This window comes from Suncus etruscus, chromosome 15 (assembly GCF_024139225.1).
Source record: "Suncus etruscus isolate mSunEtr1 chromosome 15, mSunEtr1.pri.cur, whole genome shotgun sequence".
NCBI lineage: Eukaryota > Metazoa > Chordata > Mammalia > Eulipotyphla > Soricidae > Suncus > Suncus etruscus.
Genome location: NC_064862.1, coordinates 56,796,784 through 56,804,884, shown reverse-complemented (window position 1 = coordinate 56,804,884; position 8,101 = coordinate 56,796,784).

The window sequence follows — 8,101 nt, the reverse complement described above, 5'->3', positions numbered from 1 at the left end:
AAGAATGACTAAAGAGAACTTTCTAAACAAAACAAATTTAAATAAAACACCTTAGAACATTAAACACAAAGAGAGGTTAGAATAAATTATTGTTGATTTTCTTTTTCTTCTTGTTTATTTTTCTAAGTGATATGTGAAGACCCAAGAAAATTTTATTAATCACCATTTTAAGAATAGATGTTGGGATAAGGAGATAGCACAAGGTTTAAAATGCTTGCCTAGCATGTGGCCAGCCTAGGTTTAATGCCCAGAACCACATATGATCTCATGTGCACCTGCAAGAGAGACTCTAAAAACAGAGCCAGGAGTAAACCCTGAGCATCACCAGCGGTGAACCAAAACAAAAAGAAGATATATATTTAGAACTTAATTTTTATTATCCTTCTTAGTTAAAATGTCTTTCCTTGATAAATTTGTTCTTGAGAAAGCCTAAGAATGTCATTATTTCATTTTCCATTTGCTTTCTAGGAAGGTCTAATCCTTAAGAAAATATATCTGGGGCCAGAGAGATAGCATGGAGGCAAGGCGTTTGCCTTTCCTGCAGGAGGTCATTGGTTCTAATCCCGGCATCCCATATGGTCCCCCCTGCCTGCCAGGAGCAATTTCTGAGCCTGGAGCCAAGAATAACCCCTGAGCGCTACCGGGTGTGACCCAAAACACACACACACACACACACACACACACACAGAAAGAAAATATATCTATTATCCATCAATTTTCCCTCAACAGATCCCATCCAGGTAAGGCACAAAGCCTCCAGTACCCAAGAAATTCTCTAAGAACATCCCTTAAACAAAGCTAACCAAGAATTCTAATTGTAGATGGGAGACATCAATTTGAGCTACATTCCAATTACATGATTTACTTTCTGAACATTCCTTAAACAAAGCTTAGAACTCTGATTGTAAATGGGAGACACTCAATTTGAGCTACATCCCAGTTACATGATTTACTTTCTGAACTTCCTCTCAATATATCTCTTAATAGTCTGGTCTTAAAATGAAGGATAAAATTTTTTCTGCCTTCCAGTTTAAAAAAAAAAAAAACCAGTAAAGGAATCTGATCACAATGAGTTTCTTCATCCCTTTTGGACAACCTTCAAAATTTGGCTCAAAATTGAGATCTAGGGCCGAAGAGATAGCACAGGGTGTTTGCCTTGCATGCAGCTGATCCAGGAAAGATGGTGGTTCAAATCCCAGCATCCCATATGGTCCCTCGAACATGCCAGGAGTAACCCCTGAGTGCCGACATGTGTCACCAAAAAAAAATTGAGATCTAGAAGCAAGGTAGGTAACAAAATAAGTTGCTAGTAAATTCATCGATGACCTATGAGACACCTTTAAAGCAGAAGGCCAAAATAGGACCTTATCATCCTCCCACATACATCTTTCTTAATTAAGAATTCTAAAGGAATCAGGATATAATGGAATGGGAAATTTCAACCTCAGCACTACTGACATTTTTAGCTTGATAATTATTTGTTCTCAGGCTCTGTCCTCTACACTGTAGGAGGTTAAGTACCATTCCCTGGCTTTTTGCACAGTAGATGCCAACAGCACTACCCAATTTCCCAAAAGCTATGACCAAAATATTGATATTGGGCAGCAACTCCTGGGGGGAAAAATTACTCCTTGGTTGGGAGTAAGTCAGTGGAGGAAGGCAAGATGGGGAAGAAAGGAGAGAGTGAGTGAGTAAGAAATGGCTGACTGTGGGGACTGCCAAGTGAAGTGCTGCTTGCTTCACATGCGGAGTCTCCGCCCTGCTGTGCTCTTCTGAGGAAACTGAGGACATAAAGGGAACCCTGTCCTGTGCTTCTCTGTCTTTTCTGAATTCTTGAAGCTCTCCTCAGAGCCCTGGGAAGCGAACCCCCAAAAACCTGCATTCTGAAGCTATCCAGTGAGGAGTGAGTAAAATGGCTGACTTTACAAGCCCTAAAAGGGGAAGCCGCTGAATTCTGCTGGAACTCAGATGCCAGCACCTCTATCTGCCTGTCTTCTGTGCTGTGCTCCATTTTTGGTCTGATTTCATCCTGTGTGTGGCTCATCTGCAGACGATTCCCCTTCCCTGGAGCCTTCCCTGGAGGTGAGCTTACACACCCAGAAAGGGGAAGCTGCTGAACTCTGCTGGAACTCAGATGCCAGCACCCCTATCTGCCTGTCTTCTGTGCTGTGCTTCATTTTTTGGTCTGATTTCATCCTGTGTGTGGCTCATCTGCAGATGGTTCCCCTTCCCTGGAGCCTTCCCTGGAGGTGAGCTTACACACCCAGAAAGGGGAAGCCACTGAACTCTGCTGGAACTCAGATGCCAGCACCCCTATCTGCCTGTCTTCTGTGCTGTGCTCCATTTTTGGCCTGATTTTACCTGTGTGTGGCTCATCTGTGGACGGCTCGCTTTCCCTGAAGCCTTCCCTGGAGGTGAGTTTACAAGCCCAGAAAGGGTGGAGCCAGAGGAGCACGGCCGCTCCGCTTCGCTTCCTGGCCGTGCACATCATTTAGGCAATGAATACAACCACAACACGTAGAAAAACCCACAAGACAAGTGTGACAATGAGGAAACAATGCAGGCCAGCACCAGACATAGAGAATGACTATGGCAACTCTGATGACTTGAACATGACCAACCAACTAGTCAGTCTCTCAAATAAGGAGTTAAGAGTCGCAATATGGGGCCCGGAGAGATAGCACAGCGGTGTTTGCCTTGCAAGCAGCCGATCCAGGACCAAAGGTGGTTGGTTCGAATCCTGGTGTCCCATATGGTCCCCCGTGCCTGCCAGGAGCTATTTCTGAGCAGACAGCCAGGAGTAACCCCTGAGCACCGCCGGGTGTGGCCCAAAACCAAAAAAAGAAAAAAAAAGAGTCGCAATATGGAAGATGTTCAAAGAACTCAAAGTATAGAAGAGAACACTAATAAGAATCAAGAGAATACGAAGAAAGAAATCAGAAAACTCCAAACTGAAATTTCATGTCAAATAACAAGTCTGAAAAACTCAGTAGATGAATTGAAGAAAAACATGGTTGAGCTTTCCACAGACTAACAGCAGCTGAGGAAAGAATTAGTACACTGGAAGATGAGATGAATAACAATTCCATACAGCAGAAGAAATTGGAAAAAAGCCTTAAAGCAAATGATCAAACAACGGAAAAATTACTCAAAGAATGGGAACATTGGGGCCTGGAAGGTGGCACTAAAGGTAAAGTGTCTGCTTGCAAGCGCTAGCATAAAACAAACCGCAGTTCGATCCCCCAGCGTCCCATATGGTCCCCCCAAGCCAGGAGCTATTTCTGAGCACATAGCCAGGAGTAACCCCTGAGCATCAAATGGGTGTGGCTCGAAAGCCAAAAAAAAAAAAAAGAATGGGAACAGATGAAAATAGAAGTCTATGATAAGCTCAACAGAAACAACTTAAGAATCATTGGAGTCCAAGAAACCCAGGAAGAAAATCTCCACGAAGAATCAACGGTCAAGAACATCATTTAAGAGAAACTACCAGAGCTAATGAATACATGCGATCAAATCCTGCATGCCCGAAGAGTACCAACTAAAAGAAATCCCAGAAAAAACACCCCAAGACACATCCTAGTCACAATGACGAATCCCACAGATAGAGACAGAATTCTGAAAGCAGCAAGATCGAAAAGAGAAATTATATTCAAGGGAACATCCTTGAGATTTACTGCAGACCTGTCATCGGAAACACTCAAGGCCAGAAGACAGTGGTGGGACATAGTGACAAAACTCAATGAAATAAATGCTTCGCCTAGAATACTGCACCCAGCAAAATTTACTTTCAGGTTTGAAGGAACAATACATGGTTTTACAGACTAACAACAGCTCAGAAACTTTACAGACTCAAAACCATTCTTAAAAAAAAAAAATAAACAGCATACATTAAGACAAGGCTTACCAAACTTCGATATAAAGATGGCACTAACTCCCAGGACAATTCTTTCTCTAAAAGTCAATGAACTAAATGCACCAGTTAAGAGACACAGAGTGGCTAAATGGATCAAAAAACTCAATCCAACCTTCTGCTGCCTACAAGAAATGCACCTGAATAGTCAGAACAAACATAGACTCAAAATAAAAGGCTGGAGGAAAAGCATCCAAGCAAACAACACCCATAAAAAAGCTGGAGTGGCCATACTAATATCAGATGATACAAACTTTATACTTAGGAAAGTTGTAAGGGACAAAGATGGACATTTTGTATTAATCAAGGGATACATACAGCAGGAAAAAATCACTCTCCTAAACATATATGCACCGAATGAGGGGCCAGCAAAATATTTAATAAAATTGTTGACAAATCTGAAAAATAATATCAATAACAACACAATAATTGTGGGAGACCTCAAGACGGCATTGTCAACATTGGACAGGTCAACCAGACTGAAACCCAACAAGAATATACTAGACCTGAAAAGAGAAATGGAAGAAAGAGGCCTAGTAGATATATACAGGACACTCCACCCCCAGAAGCCTGGATACACATTCTTCTCTAATGTACATGGGACATTCTCCAGGATAGACTACATGCTAGCACATAAAACATACCTCCATAATATCAAGAGGATAGAAATTTTGCAGGCTATCTTCGCTGACCACAAGGCCCTGAAATTATATATATATATATATATATATATATATATATATATATATATATACACACACACACACACACACACACACACACACACACACAAAGGGACACAGAAGAAAAAACTTTTTTTTTGTTTTTTTGGGTCACACCCAGTGGTGCTCAGGGGTTACTCCTGGCTGTCTGCTCAGAAATAGCTCCTGGCAGGCACGGGGGACCATATGGGACACCTGGGTTCAAACCAACCACCTTTGGTCCTGGATCAGCTGCTTGTAAGGCAATCGCCGCTGTGCTATCTCTCTGGGCCCAGAAGAAAAACTTCAATACCTAGAAGTTAAACAGCCTAATACTGAATAACCAGTGGGTCCGAGATGAAATCAAAGAGGAAATCAAAACCTTCCTAGAAACAAATGACAATGGAGACACAAACTATCAGAACCTAAGGGACACAGCAATAGCGGTACAGAGAGGATTATAGCTTTGCAAGCACATATCACAAAAGAAGAAGGGGCATACCTGAATAGCTTAATGACTCAGCTCATAGAATTAGAAAGTACTCAACAAAAGGACCCAAAAATAGGGAGACAGAAGGAAATATCAAAGCTGAGAGCAGAAATCAATGAAGTGGAAACCCGAAAAACAATCCAAAAGATCAACAAAAGCAGAAGTTGGTTCTTTGAAAAAATAAACAAGATTGATAGACCACTGGCAAAACTAATGAAGAAAGAGAGAGAAACTTGATAACTCATATTAGGAATGAAAAAGGAGAGATTGCTACTGATATGGTTGAGATCCAAAGGGTAATCAGAAACTACTTTGAGAAACTCTATGCTACTAAAAATGAAAACCTGGAAGAAATGGATAAATTTTTGGACTCTTATAATCTTCCACGGTTGAATGAAGAGGATGTAGTATATCTAAACACCCCCATCACTATTGAGGAAATTAAGACAGTAATCAAATGTCTGCCCAAAAACAAAAGCCCATGCCCAGATGGATTCATTAATGAATTCTTTCAAACCTTTCAAGAGGAACTTCTACCAATCCTGGCAAGACTCTTTCATGAAATCGAAAAAACAGGAACACTTCCAAGTAGCTTTTATGAAGCCAACATCACCTTGATACCTAAACCAGACAGAGATGCTACCAAAAAAGAAAATTACAGACCAATATCACTGATGAATACAGATGCAAAGATCCTCAACAAAATCCTGGCAAATAGGATTCAATGCCTCATTAAGAAGATTATCCACTACGATCAAGTAGGTTTCATCCCAGAAATGCAAGGCTGGTTTAACATCCGTAAATCTATCAACATAATACACAGCATCAACAATAAGAAAAATAGAAATCACATGATCATATCAATAGATGCAGAGAAAGCATTTGATAAGGTCCAACACCCATTCTTGATCAAAACTCTCTGCAAGATGGGAATGGAAGGAACCTTTCTCAATATAGTTAAGGCCATCTACCACAAGCCAGTGGCAAATATTATCCTCAATGGACAAAAACTAAAAGCCTTCCCTCTAAATTCTGGCACAAGACAAGGCTGTCCTCTCTCACCACTCCTATTCAACATAGCACTGGAAGTACTCGCTATAGCAATTAGGCAAGAAAAAGATATCAAGGGAATCCAGATAGGAAAGGAAGAAGTCAAGCTCTTACTGTTTGCAGATGACATGATACTCTACTTAGAAAACCCTAAAGACTCTACCAAAAAGCCTCTAGAAACAATAGACTCATATAGCAAGGTGGCAGGCTACAAAATTAACACACAAAAATCAATGGCCTTTCTATACACCAATAGTAATAAGGAAGAAATGGACATTAAGAAAACAACCCCATTCACAATAGTGCCACACAAACTCAAATATCTTGGAATCAACTTGACTAAAAATGTGAAGGACCTATACAAAGAAAACTATAAAACTCTGCTCCAAGAAATAAGAGAGGACACGCGGAAATGGAAACACACACCCTGCTCATGGATTGGCAGGATTAACATTATCAAAATGGCAATACTCCCCAAGGCATTATACAGATTTAATGCTATCCCTCTAAAGATACCCATGACATTCTTCAAAGAAGTGGATCAGGCACTTTTGAAATTCGTTTGGAACAATAAACACCCTAGAATAGCTAAAGCAATCATTGGGAAAAAGAATATGGGAGGAATTACTTTCCCCAACTTTAAACTGTACTACAAAGCAATAGTTATCAAAACAGCATGGTATTGGAATAAGGACAGGCCCTCAGATCAGTGGAATAGGCTTGAATACTCAGAAAATGTTCCCCAGACATACAATCACCTAATTTTTGATAAAGGAGCAGGAAATCCTAAATGGAGCAGGGAAAGTCTCTTCAACAAGTGGTGTTGGCCCAACTGGCTAGCCACTTGCAAATAAAATTGAACTTAGACCCCCAGCTAACATCATGTATGAAGGTAAAATCCAAATGGATTAAAGACCTTGATATCAGACCCGAAACCATAAGATATATAGAACAACACATAGGCAAAACACTCCAGGACATTGAGACTACAGGCATCTTCAAGGAGAAAACTGCACTCTCCAAGCAAGTGAAAGCAGAGATTAACAGATGGGAATATATTAAGCTGAGAAGCTTCTGCACCTCAAAAAGAAATAGCGCCCAGGATACAAGAGCCCCCACTGAGTGGGAGAAACTATTTACCTAATACCCATCAGACAAGGGGCTAATCTCCAAAATATACAAGGCACTGGCAGAACTTTACAAGAAAAAAACATCTAATCCCATCAAAAAAAATGGGGAGAAAAAATGGACAGACACTTTGACAAAGAAGAAATACAAATGGCCAAAAGATACATGAAAAAATTCTCCACATCTCTAATCATCAGGGAGATGCAAATCAAAACAACTATGAGGTACCACCTCACACCCCAGAGATTGGCACACATCACAAAGAATGTTGGCGGGGATGTGGAGAGAAAGGAACTCTTATCCACTGCTGGTGGGAATGCCGTCTAGTTCAACCTTTATGGAAAGCAATATGGAGATTCCCCCCCAAAACTGGAAATTGAGCTCCCATATGACCCAGATATACCACTCCTAGGAATATATCCTAGGAACATAAAAATACAATACAAAAATCCCTTCCTTACACCTATATTCATTGCAGCACTATTTACCATAGCAAGACTCTGGAAACAGCCTAGATACCCTTCAACAGATGAATGGCTATAGAAACTGTGGTACATATACACAATGGAATATTATGCAGCTGTCAGGAGAGATGAAGTCATGAAATTTTCCTATACATAGATGTACACGGAATCTATTATGCTGAGTAAAATAAGTCAGAGAGAGAGAGAGAGAGAGAGAGAGAGAGAGAGAGAGAGAGAGAGAGACGCAGAATGGTCCCACTCATCTATGGGCTTTAAGAAAAATGAAAGACATTCTTGCAATAATAACTTCCAGACACAAAAGAGAAAAGAGCTGGAAGTTACAGCTCACCTCAGGAAG